Source organism: Hemiscyllium ocellatum, chromosome 43 (assembly GCF_020745735.1).
Source record: "Hemiscyllium ocellatum isolate sHemOce1 chromosome 43, sHemOce1.pat.X.cur, whole genome shotgun sequence".
In the NCBI taxonomy this organism is placed as follows: Eukaryota; Metazoa; Chordata; class Chondrichthyes; order Orectolobiformes; family Hemiscylliidae; genus Hemiscyllium; species Hemiscyllium ocellatum.
In genome coordinates, this window is record NC_083443.1 from 28631845 (window position 1) to 28650708 (window position 18864).

General features: G+C 43.3%; 1 pseudogene; it reads right to left on the reverse strand.

Moving 5' to 3' along the window:
• Window positions 1-18864, reverse strand: part of LOC132834967 (heparan-alpha-glucosaminide N-acetyltransferase-like) — a 133772-nt pseudogene that overhangs the window by 15878 nt on the left and 99030 nt on the right.

Consider the following 18864-nt stretch of genomic DNA (forward strand, 5'->3'; position numbering starts at 1 on the left):
AGGTTAAGTGAAGATTTGATAGACATTTTCAGAACCATGAGTGGGTTAGGAAGAGCAAATATGTAGAAACTATTCTTTTTCATAAGATCAAGAGCAAAAAGATACAGACATTGGTAACTTGCAAAAGAAGTAATTGAGAAAAAGCATTTTTACACAGTGAATGTTGGTGTCTGGAAGTGTGGTGGACACGTATTCAATTAAGGCATTCAAGAGGGCAGAAATGAGTATCTAAATAGAAACAATATTTAGAGTTAAGCAGAGGAAGCAGGAGAATAGCACAAATCGTTATGCCCATTCATGAGCGTCCTTGTACACCGGACACTGAAAGTAAGGATGTAAAGAATGCAAATGGTATGTTGGTCTTCATAGCGAAACGGTTGGAGTTCAGGAGCAGGAATGTCTTGCTGCAATTGTATATGGCCTTAGTGACTCCACATCTGGAGTGTGGTGGCAGTTCTGGCCTCCTTATCTGAGGAATAATGTTCTGGCTATGGAGCAAGTGCAATGAAGGTTTACCAAACTGATTCCTGGGATGCTGGGGTTGAGGTATACAAAGAGACTGGACCGGTTAGAACTACATTTACTGGAGTTTAAAATAATGAGGAGGGACTCTCAAAGTCATTATGCATACCGAGACAGCTAGTGAAAACATGATGGGGCTCCATTTGCACTGTCACAGTTCTGTGAAATTTACCCAAATCAAGGACTATTAAAGATCAAAGAGATTTTATGTAATATTATATGAAGGATTGAAATTATAGAAGATAAATTTCAACATGAATAGAGTTCAGAGGGTAGAAGAGTACAAGATTAGAAAGCATAGATTTAGGGTGAGAGGGGAAGGATTTAAGAGACCTAAGGGCAATTTTTTCATGCAGAGGGTGGTTTGTGTATGGAATGAGCTGCCAGAGGAAGTGTTGAAGGCTGGTACAACATTTAGAAAGCATCTGGATGGGTATATGAACAGGAAAGGTTTAGAGGGATATGGGCCAAGTGCTGGCAAATGGGACTAGATTAATTTAGGACATCTGGTTGGCATGGACAATTTGGACCAAAGGGTTTATTTCAATGCTGTGCAGCTCTAAATTGGAGCCCTCAGTCATTACAAGTGCATTGAATATAAAGACAAAAACATCAAGGAGGGTTATTGGGAGTGTGTATCCAAAGGAAGTATACCATATTTCCCCAAGGTGAAGTGAGCAAGTATGTAGTGATACTGAGAGTACCAGGACCTGCCAAACACTACATCTGTGAAAATGCATGATCTTCACATCAGAGTGTGCAGGAAACTCTAAAGTACTGGGAATTGGGATTTGAAGGAAGGTACATGTCCATTGCTCTTTATCAGATGAATGTCTAGTCTGACCTTCTGTCAGGATCAGTGACCATGACAGTTATCTCCCTGGTAACCTGGAAACTGGAATGAACTGTTCCTCGGCAATGTCCTGGCATAACTAGGGTTAACAGCATCCTCAGTGATCTCCAGGCAGCACAGGGAGAACAGCTTCTGGTGTTTTCCTTCACATGGACCAGGGAGAGACAGGCTCAGCCAGTGGAGGCTGAGGCAGCACTGCAGGGAGAAAACCCTTTGTCTGGTTATCTGAAACATGTTATGGGAGTCAAGGAGGAAATAAGTAGAGCAGCCCATCATGCTGTTAAAAGCACAACCTTAAACTGATTATGCTGAGGGAGAGACAGCAGCAGTTCCTGAATGCGACTGCATTAAAAAGGAGATGCTAATGAGAAAATATGGAGGCTTTCACAGACTTGCAAATGAGGAGTGGACACTACTAGGGTGTAGGTTTGCTCGCTGTAGGTTTGATATCCAGACGTTTCATTACCTGGCTAGGTAACATCATCAGTGGCGACCTCCAAGTGAAGCGATGCTGTTGTCTCCTGCTTTCTATTTATATGTTTGTCCTGGAGGGGTTCCTGGGGTTTGTGATGATGTCATTTCCTGTTCGTTTTCTGAGGGGTTGATAGATGGCGGTGCTGCTGAGTTGTGGAAGGAAATACCGAGGCTGGCACACGAAATTCTGAAGGTGGGGGCATGGCAAAACTCAGGCCGACATCAGGCAGCATTTCCACTGGTCACAGTATCACAAGGTGTCGTAAGGTTTTGCAGGCCCAGCTACAGCCTGCCCAATTGTGGGAAAGCCCCAACCTGCAGGAAAGGATCCTTGTAAAATTAGCCTTGTAGTGACCAGCCAATGGGGTAGGTGAGTAACCAACAGGAGACGGTTCACCTCTCTGATGTTTGGTGGTTTACGTGAAACTGTAACAAATTGGGGAACCGTACCAGAAACTATTCAACACACCACTGGAGTGTCATTTTCCATTTATGATTTGTAATTCCTCTAATACTGAACACTTGGAAGAATACAAATATGAAGAACCTGTGCGCAAACTGATGAAGCAGGTCAGGTTCACAAGAGAGTCATTGGGGTTGAAAATATTAGAACCTCTCATTCAATAAATATCACTTAAACGCTTGTCTGGATTTCAATTGTTTATGACTTGGTTTCAAATTTCAATATTGTGTTCAACTTTGTCTCAGACTTGCTGTAGCATTCTAATGAAGCTGGAAGAGCAGCACCTCATTTTCTGCTCAGGAGCACTACAGCCTTCAGGATTCAGTATCAAGTTTAACAATTTTAGGGCTTGAACTGTCCCATGACCTTACACCCACTTCCAAACACCAGGCCTTGGTATCACATCGTCTGCAATTACACACAACCCATTGCTAGCCTCTAACGGTCCCCATTGATGGCTATTCAGTCTCCTCACCAGATCATAATCCACTCTCAGTGAGTTTTGAGAAGATTTGTAGCTCAGGTTGAGGTTCATGGATGTAGGTTTGCTCGCTGAGCTGGCAGGTTCACTTTCCGACATTTCCTCACCACACTAGGTAACATCTTCAATGAGCATTCGGACGAAGCCTTCATCCGGAGACTCACTGAAGGTGTTACCTAGTATGGTGACGAAATGTCTGAAAATGAACCTTCCAGCTCAGCGAGCAAAATCTACACCCAGAATTATCCACTCTTTTGGCTGTCCAATTGTACTTCTCTCTCTTTGGGTTCTGTCTCCAGCTATCGTGTACTCTTACCCCCTCCATCCGCCCTGCCTTCTGCATAAAAAAAATCTTCCTAGTTTCCATCAGTTCTGAGGAAGGGTCACTGGACCTGAAATGTTAACTCAGACGCTGCCAGACCTGATGAGTTTTTCCAGCAATTTCTGTTTTTGATTCTGACTTACAGTATCCACGTTTCTTTCATTTTTTTTTAACATCCATGTCCTAATTCCTGCCTAGCTCTGTAACCTCTTCCAGCTCTAAGAATCTCAGAAATCTCTGCATTCTTCCAATTCTGAGTGATGTTTTTGAGATTTTGTTTTTTTTTCACCATTATCTCTGCCCTCGGCTCCTTGACCCTTCAGCTCTGGAACTCCCTCTCTAAAAACTTCGCATTTTCAGAGGTTTTAAGTCAATGCAGAAATAGAGTCTTTTCTATTTAAATTTGACCAATATGACAAGAGGACCACTTACATTAGGACATTGGCATAGATATTCTGTTCAAACTGATCTCCACTCACTTCACTTCAATAGTTAACTGAGCGGTAGATTGTTGATAGCAAACTCTCCATTCACATCCGGAACCTGGGTTTGAAAATGTTCAGCATGAGTCGGAGTCTCAGTGAATTTATTGTACCCTTGTGGATTCAGTAATCTAGTGGAAAAAAGTAATGAATTTTTTTCCAAGTGTGCCATCGGATGTGCACTTCTTTATAAGTAGCACTGAGACAGCACAATGTTCAATGAATCTCAGACGCCTTCAATGCCCCAGTTAAAACGTCCTGTGTAGAGATAGAAAAAGCACCAGGGACAGGTTATCAATCATTACATCATCGCTTTCTGACGATTGAAATCATCAATTTAAAGCAGCAAATCTCAATCTGCCACCCCATTACATTTTAGGACATGGGAGCTGTTTAAAATATTGTCTCTGTTTATAAGTTGGGAAGAGACAAATAGGGAAAGGGCATATCTTTTTCTTTCAGAGCAACGGAGGCCATGATTAACTCATGCCGCAATGTGAAACTCTGAACTGTAGTGTGTAATGGATGGTGGTCTCCACATTGTCAGAAGGCAGAATTGTTTTTTACTGAAATTACTGAATCAGGAGGATTAGAAACAATAGTGAGGACTGCAAAGCTGCAACTTTATGCAATCTGATCTGAGTCTCTAGTTTGGTGCTGAAAGTTTGGTGTCAACAGGTGTGTTGTCCTAGCATCATACAAGAGAAAGTGGGTACTGCAGATGCTGGAGATCAGAGTCGAAAAGTGTGGTGCTGGAAAAGCACAGCAGGTCAGGCAGCATCCGAGGCTCAGGAGTATCAATGTTTCGAGCATAAGCCATTCATCCTGATTCCTGATGAAGGGCTTATGCTCAAAACGTCAATTCGCCTGCTCCTCGGATGTTGCCTGACCTGCTGTGCTTTTCCAGCACCACACCATAATATCATACAATACAGAAGAAGCTCAAAGTTTGTGAGAAGATTTGTAGTTCGGGTGCTCGTTGTTGTGGTTCTGTTCGCTGAGCTGGGAGTTTTTCTTGCAAACGTTTCATCCCCTTTCTTGAAGCGGCAGATTCAAACCAGTATAAATGCCGGAGGAATCAGCACAGAAGCGCTTCACAGGAGGCTCCCAAGCACTGAAGATGTCACCTAGAAAGGGGACGAAACGTTTGCAAGAAAAACTCCCAGCTCGGCGAACAGAACCACAGCAACAGAAGAAGCCTTTGGCTCATTAAGTCTGCACTGACAAGAAAACTACTCTAGTCCCATTTTCCAGCACTTGGATGAGTTGTCAAACTACAGCCTCTTGGTCGTACCATTCAAAGAAGAACAGGAAACTTCGGAACAAGAGTAGGACCATTCACCCTCTTGAGTCTACTCCACCATTCAATATAACTATGGCTGAAGTTCTAGCTCAGATTCACCATCATTTCCTTTGATTCTCTAGGAGATTAATAATCTACTGATCTCAGTCTTGAATATATTCAATCAATGAGCATTCACAGCTCTCTGGGTAAATAGTTCCAAAGATTCCCCATCTCAATTCGAAATGAATGACCCCTTACCCTGACACTCTCCCGTCATATTCTAGATTCCCCAGTGGGGGGGAGCCAATTTCTCAGTGCCCATTCTGTCAAGTTCCTTCAGAATATTCAATGCTTCAACAAGATCGCATCTCATTCTTCCAAACTCTGGAGAGTATAGGCCCAATTTATTTAGCCTTCTGTCATTTCTTATCCAGGATCGAACTACTGAAGAGTGAGGAGATCTGAATATGCCCTGGCCAGCACTCTTCTCTGTCTGAGTGACATTACTGACACAAAACGACTGCAAATTTTCACAACAACAACTCCTTTGAGCTGTTTCCCACAGAAGAGATTAGCGGGACATAAATACAAACCTGTTTTACTAATTTAAATGTAATAATGTCCTTACTTCTAACAGGCATGTTGGCAAAACTGAGATTTTGACACTTCTCCATAAATTCTAGTTAGCTTTAACTCCATTGTTCCTTTACATTTCAACACAGCCTGTGAATTTTCGGTTCCCATGGAGCTTGCTTCACCATTTGGTCAGATCACGGTTGACCTGATTGAGGCCTTGACTTTCCTGTCCACCCTGGCACTGTTTGACTCCCTTGTTAGTCAATAATCTAACTCAGTCTTGACTATATTCAATGACAGTGTCTTCACTGCTTGTTCTGAAAGTGAATTCCAAAAACCAATGACCCTCTGAAAGAAATGTATCCAACCAGGTCTCATTCTTCACGAAACTGCTTCTAATACAATTATATCCTTTCTCAAGCAAGAAGACCAAAAGTGAATTGAATACTCCAGATATAACCTTCTGATGACATTGAATGAAGGTGAATGATTGACCATGGCCCTCTGTCTCCCATCCATTACTTATATGGGATCATTACCCATTTTAGCAGACTGATAGAGCCTCAGCTTAATGTCATGCCTTCAGAATTAAATCCTACAATTCCATAGTGTTGCACAAGTCCAAATTACTGATACTTCCCTAACCAGTCAAGAAAATGTAACTAATTGCTTGCCATATAATTTCTAAGACATTAGTTTGCCTCTCTATAACACCTTTAACACAGAAAACATTCCAAGACATAGGAGCATAAAATGACATTAAAGACTGCAAATATATGAATGCAAATTGCTGTTGTAAGGCAAAATATGGACACCAAGCCAAAGAGAGGGGACCTATGTACACACATCTGCTTTGTTTTTATTTACCTATTTTTCTGATCAATCTGTTCAGAGATGCAATTACACACCTCTGGAGGAAGTGAGACTTGAACCCAGGTCTCTTGGTTCAGGAGTAAGAATGCTACCACTGTGCTACAAGAGAGCCCCCAAGACTTTGGCTTTGTCCTTTAACCTATTTTTCTAATCAATCTGTTCAGAGATGTAACAACACACCTCTGGAGGAAGTCAGACTTGAACCAAGGCCTCCTGGTCCAAGGATAGACACTCTACCATTGTACCACAAGAGAGCCCTCAAACTTCTGCTATTATGGAACTTCTTAAAGGAGGAACAGGTGTGGGAATTAAGAGGGACAATAGACGAAAGCAGGACCAAAACAAAGAAGAAAGAAGAATGATCAACATGTGCACAGCAATCTCACATAAAAAGCAACAAAATGAAATCCCACATCATGTTCTTGGTCCATTGGATTAATGCTGCCCTGGACACTGGTAGAACTCCCACACTTTTCTTCAAATAATGGCATGAGATCTTTTACAATCTTACAGAAGACCAGGGTGTGTCTGTTCTAAAATGTAGCACTTCCACTATACTGCACCAGAATGAGTCTTGAACCCACAAGCTCTTCGCTTGGAGATAAGAGCCAATGAGTCATAGCGGACACAATGCAACTTCAGTCCCAGATGGCCAAAGGAAAAAATCTCCTTGAGGCCGACGTCAGACAAGCTGAAACTTCAACTGGGGAAGAGGGAATGAGAGGTGGAGAAGGCAAAGTTCCAGCTTGGTCCAAATGAAAATTTGAGAATTTTAAATGTTGAGACTTTGGGATGATGGAAGCCAATTTATTTCTTCCTCAATTTTTTGTCCTCTTTTCCCATGTACGAAAACCGAAACCTCAATTCGCCTGCTCCTCGGATGCTGCCTGACCTGTTGTGCTTTTCTAGCAACACAGTCTCGATTCTGATCTCCAGCATCTGCAGTCCTCACTTTTTCCAAGGGGATCAAAGGTTATGGGGAGAATGTGGGAAAATGGGATTGAAAAACTATCAGTCATGTCTGAATGGCGGAGCAGACTCAATGGGCTGAATGGCCTAATTTCTGCTCCTATATTTATCTCTTATAAACTCAATCACTAAATTACTCTTGCGTTATGATGAACAGATCCTGTAACAGACACAAATGCAAGTCGTCCTGAAAAATCACCAGTTTTCCATTCTAATAGAGAAATAAATAGAATATTAAATGTGAATAGAATAGAATAGAATAATGCAATGTCTCAGAAAAAAATCATAGAATTTGGCTTATACAATAAGAGTGAACAATGGACTGTGATGAAACACTCATATTGAGCTCATAAAAATATGGAAGATATATTATTTGAACATAAATAGACAGCAGATTTAAATATTGTTGTTGCAAAGACCATATCATAGGGAATGATTGGAGTGAGTAAGGACCAACAGGGGAAAATATACAATGAAAAGAACCTTCACTGGAGGATCCACTCACCCTCATCTCTGACCTATCACCTCCACCCCCCCCCCCATTCATCTATTGTAACTCTTTGCTACCTTCTCCCCAACCCACCTTCCCCCCCACCCCCCCCCCCCCCCCCCACCCCCACCCCCATTTAGCTCTCCACCCTGAAGGCTCCCTGTCTCTATTCCTGATGAAAAGCTTTTGCCCGAAACGTCGATTTTTCTGCTCCTCGGATGCTGCCTGACCTGCTTTGCTTTTCCAGGACCACTCTGATCTAAACTCTGGTTTCCAGCATCTGCAGTCCTCACTTTTGCCTGGAGGATCTTAGTCTTCCATCATTTAAATAGATAAATTCTATAGATCAAGGCATTCAGTTCTAAATCAAAATATGAGATATTGGTTACCTGAGATTAATTTCCAATATAAGCTCAATGCAAAAAAAAACTAGCTTGAGGAAATGAATCACTCAAAGAAAGTCCTGAAAATGTCAATGATGTGTGGAAATAAGGAGCTACAGTGGTAGTGCAAGGTGTTAAAAAGGTTGTTATAACTAAGACTGTCAATGTAACCAAAATTCCATCACTCCCCTAAATTATTTTCTAGTGAAGGTGTGGGTACCTCATCCACTAAGTATAACTTCAAGATCAAACAAATCCTAAAAATACTCTTCAGACATTTTTACTATTGCTTTAGTACTGACTCTGAAATTTGTACTAGTACAAATTAGTACTGACTCAGCACATCATTCTGACTTGCAAATTCCTATTCCTTCATCCTCAATGGGGTTCTGCCTAAAGCCACAAGAAATTACAGAGAGTTGTGAACACAGCCCAGTCCGACATGAAAACCAGCCTTCCATCCATTGATTCCATCCACACTTACAGCTACCTTGGGAAAGCAGTAAACATAATCAAAGACACCGCCCACCCCAGTTATTCTCTCTCTCACCCTCTTCCATCAAGAAGTTACAAAAGTTGGAAAACATGTACAAACAGATTCAAGAACAGCTTCTCTCCCGCTGGTATCAGACTTACGCACCGACCTCTTATATATCAGAGGTGATCTTTCTCTGCACCTTCTCTGTAGCTGTAACATTATATTCTGCTCTGTTCTATTATCCTGATGTATTTATGAAAGGTATGATTTGCCTGGATAGCACACAAAACAATACTTTTCACTGTATCTCAGTACATGTGACAATAATAAATGAAATGAAATGAAATCAAAATTCAAGGAAGCACCATCACCAACAGTGGGTCTCCAGAAAAGCACATGTGACCCTTATAGAATTATAACCTGATCAAGGGTGCAGCAAATGTTACGCCTCTCCCTGCTGCCTCACAGCACCAGGGACCCTGCCGAAGGGCTTGTTTCCACACTGTAGGGAATCTAATCTAATCTAATCCCCATCCCCACCTTGGCTCAGGTGAAACTGTTGGGTTAGTGAGTTCCAATTAGTAAATCAAGGAAACCTTGTTTAGTGTGATCTTCTGGTTCCTTTGCGCAATTCAACTAAAGTCTAAGCCTTTGCTGCCCCAGACTCCCTCTCCAGACTTACCTTGATGCTGATCACTGAATCTCAGTCTTACCTGCTGACCAACTGACACTGTTCATGAAAGATCAAGCAGTAGTAATCGCAGTTAAAACCTGCCAGGTCTCAGAATGGTCCTCCTGGGGCTTATAGCCAGATTCTCATCCAGACCTAAAACCACTCATTGACTAGTGAGCCAGTGCTTTAGAACTGACATGGACAACTTCATTGATGCACCAATGACATAGGTAGGGAGAGGGGTGGGGAGGTCATTCAAGAACTCAGGGAGTTAGGCTGGAAGCTAAAAGCTAGGACAGACAGAGTCATCATCTCTGGGTTGTTGCCGGTGCCACGTGACAGTGAGGCAAGAAATAGGGAGAGAGTGCAGTTGAACACGTGGCTGCAAGGATGGTGTAGGAGGGAGGGCTTCAGGTATTTGGAAAATTGGACTGCATTCTGGGGAAGGTGGGACCTGTACAAACAGGACGGGTTGCACCTGAACCAGAAGGGCACCAATATCCTGGGGGTTAGGTTTGCTAGCACTCTTCGGGGGGGTTTAAACTAATTTGGCAGGGGGATGGGATCCGGACTTGTAGTCCAGCAAGTAAGCTAGCTGTGTTTCAGGATGTCCAAGAATGTAGGGAGGCCGTGGAGAACGTAGCACTGACAGGGAATACTTGCGGACACAGAGATGGGCTAAAGTGCGTATACTTCAACGCAAGAAGTATCAGAAATAAGGTGGGTGAACTTAAGGCATGGATCGGTACCTGGGACTATGATGTTGTGGCCATCACGGAAACGTGGATAGATGAGGGACAGGAATGGTTGTTGGAGGTTCCTGGTTACAGATGTTTCAGTAAGATTAGGGAGGGTAGTAAAAAAGGAGGGGGGTGGCATTGCTAATTAGAAATGGTATAACGGCTGCAGAAAGGAAGTTTGAGGGGGATCTGCCTTTGGAGGTAGTATGGGCTGAAGTCAGAAATAGGAAAGGGGCAGTCACCTTGTTGGGTGTTTACTATAGGCCCCCCAATAGCAGCAGAGATGTGGAGGAACAGATTGGGAAACAGATTTTGGAAAGGTGCAGAAGCCACAGGGTCGTAGTCATGGGTGACTTCAACTTCCCAAATATTGATTGGAAGCTCTTTAGATCAAGTAGATTGAATGGGGCAGTGTTTGTGCAGTGTGTCCAGGAAGTTTTTCTAACTCAGTATGTAGATTGTCCAACCAGAGGGGAGGCCATATTGGATTTGGTACTTGGTAATGAGCCGGGACAAGTGATGGGCTTGTTAGTGGGTGAACATTTTGGTGATGGTGACCACAATTCTGTGACTTTCACCTTGGTTATGGAGAGAGATAGGTGCGCACAACAGGGTAGATTTTACAATTGGGGGAAGGGAAATTATGATGCTGTAAGACAGGATTTGAGGAGCATAAGTTGGGAGCATAGGCTGTCAGGGAAAGATGTGGTGGAAATGTGGAACTTTTTCAAGGAGCAGATACGACACATCCTTGATATGTATGTACCTATCAGGCAGGAAAGAAATGGTCGTGTGAGGGAGCCTTGGTTGACGAGGGAGGTTGAATGTCTAGTAAAGAGGAAGAAGGAAGCTTATATAAGGTTGAGGAAACAGGGTTCAGACAGAGCAGTGGAGGGATACAGGATAGCCAGAAGGGATCTGAAGAAAGGGATTAGGAGAGCTAAGAGAGGGCATGAAAAATCCTTGGCGGATAGGATCAAGGATAACCCCAAGGCATTTTATGCGTATGTGAGAAACATGAGAATGACGAGAACGAGGGTAGGTCCGATCAAGGACAGTAGTGGGAGATTGTGTATTGAGTCGGAAGAGATAGGAGAGGTCTTGAACGAGTACTTTTCTTCAGTATTTACGAACGAGAGGGACCGTATTGTTGAAGAGGAGAGTGTGAAACGGACTGGTAAGCTAGAGGAGATACTTGTTAGGAAGGAAGATGTGTTGGACATTTTGAACAACTTGAGGATAGACAAGTCCCCCAGGCCTGACAGGATATATCCTAGGATTATGTGGGAAGCAAGAGAGAAAATTGCAGTACCGTTGGCAATGATCTTTTCGTCTTCACTGTCAACGGGGGTGGTACCAGGGGACTGGAGAGTAGCGAATGTTGTGCCCCTGTTCAAAAAAGGGAATAGGGATAACCCCGGGAATTACAGGCCAGTTAGTCTTACTTCTGTGGTAGGCAAAGTAATGGAAAGGGTACTGAGGGATAGGATTTATGAGTATCTGGAAAGACACTGCTTGATTAGGGACAGCCAGCACGGATTTGTGAAGGGTAGGTCTTGCCTTACAAGTCTTATTGAATTCTTTGAGGAGGTGACCAAGCATGTGGATGAGGGTAGAGCAGTGGATGTAGTGTACATGGATTTTAGTAAGGCATTTGATAAGGTTCCCCATGGTAGGCTTATGCGGAAAGTCAGGAGGCATGGGATAGAGGGAAACTTGGCCAATTGGATTGAAAACTGGCTAACTGGTCGAAGTCAGAGAGTGGTGGTAGATGGTAAATATTCAGCCTGGAGCCCAGTTACAAGTGGAGTTCCGCAGGGATCAGTTCTGGGTCCTCTGCTGTTTGTAATTTTTATTAGTGACTTGGATGAGGGAGTCGAAGGGTGGGTCAGTAAATTTGCAGATGATACGAAGATTGGTGGAGTTGTGGACAGTGAGGAGGGCTGTTGTCGGCTGCAAAGGGACTTGGATATGATGCAGAGCTGGGCTGAGGAGTGGCAGATGGAGTTCAACCCTGCCAAATGTGAGGTTGTCCATTTTGGAAGAACAAATAAGAATGCAGAATACAGGGTTAACGGTAGAGTTCTTAGTCAGGTGGAGGAACAGAGGGATCTTGGGGTCTATGTACATAGATCTTTGAAAGTTGCCACTCAGGTGGATAGAGCTTGTAAGAAGGCCTATGGTGTATTAGCGTTCATTAGCAGAGGGATTGAATTCAAGAGTCATGAAGTGATGTTGCAGCTGTACAGGACTTTGGTTAGGCCACATTTGGAGTACTGTGTGCAGTTCTGGTCGCCTCACTTTAGGAAAGATGTGGAAGCTTTGGAGAGGGTGCAGAGAAGATTTACCAGGATGTTGCCTGGAGTGGAGAATAGGTCGTACGAGGACAGGTTGAGAGTTCTCGGCCTTTTCTCGTTGGAACGGCGAAGGATGAGGGGTGACTTGATAGAGGTTTATAAGATGATCAGAGGAATAGATAGAGTAGACAGTCAGAAACTTTTTCCCCGGGTACAACAGAGTATTACAAGGGGACATAAATTTAAGGTGAAGGGTGGAAGGTATAGGGGAGATGTCAGGGGTGGGTTCTTTACCCAGAGAGTGGTGGGGGCATGGAATGCGCTGCCCGTGGCAGTGGTAGAGCCAGAATCATTGACGACCTTTAAGCGGCAATTGGATAGGTACATGGATGGGTGCTTAATCTAGGATAGATGTTCAGCACAACATCGTGGGCCAAAGGGCCTGTTCTGTGCTGTATTGTTCTATGTTCTATGTTCTATGATATAACATCAAATACAGACAAACAAACTTCCATCGATTCCCTAACTATCCACATGATTCTCTAGTCTGTAGTGACTACTGTGCATGTATACTTTGCCTTTAAGAGAGTTTGTCCCTAAGGTCTCCATATGCTATCAGTATACACTATTGTGACTCTGCCTGGCCATTAGCCTGCTTTGTGTTTGCAAGTTGCTCGCTCAAAAATCAACTGGTTTTCTGCAAATTCTGCTTCATAACCACAATGCGTTTCAAACAAAATAGCCCATGAAGTTGATTAATTCCTGAAGGGTAATTAGAAATAACCAGAAATGCTGCTAAATTGCAATTTTAGCAAAGCAATTTTGTAGGTTCTTCCATAATACTGTGCAAGGTACATGGAAGCAATATACTCCAAGGATTAGGAGAAGGCATGTACCAGACAAAATGATGCTCATCTAGTTTTCGTATGAATCCGAGATTCAATTATTGCGTTTAAAATCACTTTCTCCTTTAAAATGATGCTCAGTTTTAAATTTATAAACGTTATCTTTGTCTAATTCTGGGCTGAGTGCCAATGTACTCCATGTCATTGTCATGTGGAGAAATTCACTCTTTAGGATTAATGATCATGACGTCAATACTACAAGCTTATTGAGAAATAATTAGCAGTTGATTAACAATAGAATCCGTGGCCAGAATATAATGTATTCTGTTAATTGCTTCCCCAACATTAGTTTAACTCTCCTGCAAATGCCAGATTTACGAATGGGATATTAATGCTCACTTACTTTTTCCTCAAGTGAACTATAAGGAAAATATTCTGTGTCACGTATCGTTACTAAGCATACTTACATTGGGGTTGTTAACCACAATGTAGGAGCTGCATTACTGCAGATGCTGGAATCTGTCCTGAAAACAACAAAATGCTGGAGATCACAGCAGACAGGCAGGAGGCTAAAGAAAGGTTACACCCAAAATGTCAACTTCTGCACCTCCTGATGCTGCCTGGTTTGCTGTGTTCTTCCAGCCTCCTGCTTGTCAACTTTGGATTCCAGCATCTACAGTTTTTTTTTTGTCTCTAAGCGAGATCACAGCAGTTCAGACAGCATCCGTGGCTAGACAGCAAGCTCATGTTTCAAGTCTAGATGACGCTTCATCAAAACTGAGGTGAAGTTTTTATGCAATGGGCGTGGGGAAGGGGAGAGATTGGAGTGCTGGGGGAGAAAGATATTTCAGATTGTGAGAATGGAATGTGAGGATTACAGAACAATGGTGTGTCTAACTGCCAGACTGGGAAGAGCAGAGATTCTCACTGGGATGGGAGGAAGGGAGGAAACATAGGGACGGAGAATGTAACAAATAAAGCTAAAAGCGAAGGAATGGGAGTGGGTTCACAATCTGAAGCTGTTGAACTCAGTATTGAATCCAGAAGGCTGTAAAGTTCCTAGTCTGAAGAAGAGATATTTTTTGTTCCTCCAGTTTGCACTGTGATTCACTGGAACACTGCAGCATGCCGAGGACGGACAAGTGTTGAGTGGTGTCCCGCTGGGCTCTGTTCTCGGGCCTCTGCTCTTTGTAGTTTTTATAAATGACTTGGATGAGGATGTTGAGGGGTGGGTAGATGACACAAAGGTTGGAGGTGTCATTGATGGTATAGTGAGCTACTGCAGGCTGCAGCATGACATAGACAGGATGCATAGCTGGGCTGAGAAATGGCAGATGGAGGTCAAACTGGATAAATGCAAAGTGATGCATTTTGGAAGGTAGAATGCAAATGTTGAATATAGGATTAAAGACAGGATTCTTGGCAGTGTGGAGAAACAGTGGGATCTGGGTGTGCAAGTACATAGATCCCTCAAGGTTGCCACCTAAGTGGATAGGGTTGTTAAGAAAGCATATGGTGTTTTGGCTTTCATTAACAGGAGGATCGAGTTTAAGAGCCGAAAGATTTTGCTGCAGCTCTACAAGACCCTGGTGAGACCATACTTGGAATACTGCGTCCAGTTCTGGTCAGCCTACTACAGGAAAGATACAGAGGCTTTGGAGAGGGTGCAAAGAAGGTTTACCAGGATGCTGCCTGGACTGGTGGGCTTGCCTTATGAAGAAAAGTTGAATACGCTGAGACTTTTCTCTCTGGAGAGAAGGAGGAAGAGAGGTGACCTGATCGAGGTGTACAAGGTAATGAGAGGAATAGGAAGAGTCAATAGCCAGAGACCTTTCTCCAGGGCAGGTTTGACTGGTATGAGGAGTCATAGTTTGAAGATATTAGGAGGAAGGTGTAAAGGTGACGTCAGAGGTAGGTTCTTTATGCAGAGAGTTGTGAATGCATGGAATGTGTTGCCAGCTGTGGAGGTGGAAGCAGAGTCATTGGGGACATTTAAGCAACTGCTGGATAGCAGTGAGTTGAGGGGTGTCTAAGTTAAGTTACTATATTTTACATTAGGATTAAATGTTGGCACAACATCGTGGGCTGTATTTTTCTATGTTCTAAGTGTGCATGTGAGTTCTCTCTCCATCGACGGTACCTGACCCACTGTGATTTCCAGCATTTCTTGTTTCCTTACATTGGGTCTGTAGCAGATCAAGGGAAGCCAGAGCTGACATTTATATTGTCCACGACCACAGTCGGCAAAATGAAGGTTTGGCCTCATGCCACGGGATGTCATGGGTCACAAGTCAACTCCTTCTCTGTTACATACCATTGTGCAGTCACCTTTGGTAAATCTGTACAGTTAGAGAGATAAGATGGTGGTGACGGTGTCTGGGACATTATGCATAAGGTATGATTCTGTGAGTATAACTATGTCAGGCTGTTGCTTGTCTAGTCTGTGGGTCAGGTCTCCATATTTGGCACAAGTCCCCAGACATTGGTCAGTGGGGCTTTGTATGTTTCACAGGACTGTGTTGGCCTTTGTTGTTTTCAGTGTTTAGGTCCATGTCAGGTCGGCTTTCCAATTTCATTTTTTTTTTAAGCTTTATCGTGGATTGATACAACTGAGAGACTTGTTAGAACATTTCAGGGGGCAGTTAAGTGTTAATAGTGTTGCTGAAGGTTTAGAGTCACGTGCAGGCAAGATCAGATTAGATCACAGTAACTCAGTGGTTAGCATTGCTGCCTCCCAGCACCAGGGACCCAGGATCGATTCCAGCTTCAGGCACCTGTCTGTGTAGAGTTTGCACATTTTCCACGTGTCTGCTTGGGTTTCCTCTGAGTGGTCCAGTTTCCTCCCACAATCCAAAGATGTGCAGGTTAGGTGGATTGGTCATCCTAGATTGCACATCATGTGCAGGCTATGTGGATTAGCCATGGGAAATGTGGGGTTTAGGGGATAGTATGGATTGGGGTCTGGGTAGCCTATCAGGGGGTCAATGTGGACTCAACAGGGCAAACGGCCTGCTTCAATGCTGTAGGGATCCTTTGGCAAATCTCCTTCCCAAACGGATATTAATGAATTGGATGAATTTTACAACAATCATAGTGATTACACAATCACAGTCAGGCTAACTTTTAATTCCAGATTTTTTTTGTTGAATTTATTTTCCGCTATCTGCCATGTGACTCAAACCCATGTTCCCCAGAATATTGGCCTAGAGTTCTGGATTACTAGTCCCATTTTGCTACTGCTTCCCTTCAATCCGAGAGGAAAGTTGTAGGTTTGCTCCTTCAGAAGTGGAGTTTCCAACTCTTTCATTGCGAAACGAGACAAGGCAAAGAGTATTAAGTGAAAGTTTTACTCTCATTGCCTCACATTTCCCTTAGAGAATTAAAATGTTCATGCAGATTGTACATCACCAAGGAAGAGGAAAATTTAGAAGGCCTTTTCCTGCAAACGTATTTATTAATCCCCTGTGGCATTGCTCATGGAGTCCAGATCAATAATGGGAGAGGACAGGGCAGGGACAAGTGAACCAGGAAAGGGATTCAATTCTCTCAGTCACTTGAACATTGCATTTTCAGCATTTATTTTGGCATGATACGTAGATTATTTTTATTGTTTATAGCCAGATAGCCAAAGCTGGGAAGCAGTGTAGCAGGTCTGGTTTGACCCTTAGTGTTATACTGCACTATAAATCCATTCAAATGAATAGATCTTCATGTCAGCCTTAGATATAATGAATGAAAACACTTCCAGAGTTCACTGTGTTCTCTAAGCCACAGTCCCACAGAACCACAAGGTGTTGAGCTCCTCAGTGTTACAGGAATTGTTAAAGGTCAATCATTCTCCAGCAAGGAGTGTGCTGATTCAATGACATGTTATATATCTCGCAGTCACTGAACTCCACCGAGCAACAAATATCTTTCAAGCAGATGCTATGAAAATAGACGCTGCATGCAGGTGAGCCAAGCTGCTTCTGATTTAAATTCCCAACTTGCATTTGCATAGCACCTTGCAGAACCACCAGATGTCGCAATGCACTCAACAGCCAATGAAGTAGTTTTGAAATTACTTTCAGAATACATAAAAACTGCCGCAAACAATGTGTTAATAACCAGAGGTGATGGCCTAGTGGTATTATCAAAAGACAATTAATCCAGAGGCCAGGAAATGTCCTGCCAATCTGGGTTTGAATCCGATTACGGCAGTTGGTGGAATTTGAATTCAATAAAAATTTGGAATTAGGAGTCCAATGGTGACCATGAAATGGTTGTTGGAAAGATGCATCTGGTTCACCAATGCCGTTTAGGGAAGGAAACTGCCATCCTTATCTGGTCTGGCCTACATGTGACTCCACACCCACAGTTAATATGGTTGACTCTTCAACTGGCCTCTGGGGAATTAGGGATAGGCAATAAATGTTAAAATAGCCAGCGATGCCCATATCCTGTAAAATAATTCTTTAAAAAGACCGAACAATCTGTTTATTGTGATGCTGACCAAGGGACAAATATTGACAAGAAATCTGGAGGTATTTGCCTTACTTTTCTTCTTCAAAATAGTGAAAAGGAATTCTTTGCAGAGGAGCAGGAGGGGCCTCACTCATGTCATCTGAAAAATGGTGCCTGCAACAATGTGGATCTCTCTCAATATTGCACTGGAGTGTAGATTTTTCAGCTGTGCTGGAGTGCGGGTTTTTCAGCCCAAATCCTGAGATGAGACCTAAATCCACAGTCTTCAGATTCAGAGGTGAGTGTGCTCCCAGTGAGTGACACTGCTTTTGTGAAAAATCATTCCGGAGAATTTTCCCACTGTGGTGCAGCAGGAGTGAGAAACAAGGAGTCTGACAATTAAAATTTCAACCGGATGGAACCTTGATTAACTGTATCTGGAATGCTGTGTGCAGTTTTGATCTCCTTATCTCAGGAAAGATATTATTGCCACGGAGGGAGTGCAATGAAGGTTCACCAGATGTGTTCCTGGAATAATGGGACTGTCTTATGAGGAGAGATTGGACAAACTGGGCCTGTGTTCTCGAAAGTTTCAAAGAATAAGACATGATCTCATTGACACTTACAAAATACTTGAAAAGGTAGACAGGGTAGATGCAGGTGAGATGCTTCTCGGTTGGAGAGTCTAGAACCGGGAGCCTGATTTAAAAATAATGAGGTGCCACTTAGATCCAAGATAAGGAGTTTTTTTTACTCAAAAGGTTCTGAACCTTTAAAATTCTCTCCCACAGAAGACTGTGGGAGTTCAGTGTTTGAGTATGTTTGAGGTAGAGAGTCCATGTAGCACTCCAAAAAGACCCCACCACCAGGGATATATTTCCCTCCCCACCCCTTTCCACCTTCCGCAAAGACCATTCCCTCCGTGACTACCTGGTCAGGTCCACGCCCCCCTACTACCCACCCTCCTATCCTGGCATTTTCCCCTGCCACCGCAGGAACTGTAAAACCTGTGCCCACAGCTCCTCCCTCACCTTTATCCAAGGTCCTAAAGGAGCCTTCCACATCCATCAAAGTTTTACCTGCACATCCACTAATATCATTTATTGTATCCGTTGCTCCCGGTGCGGTCTCCTCTACATTGGCGAGACTGGGCGCCTCCTAGCAGAGCGCTTTAGGGAACATCTCCAGGACACCAATCAACCACACCGCCCCATG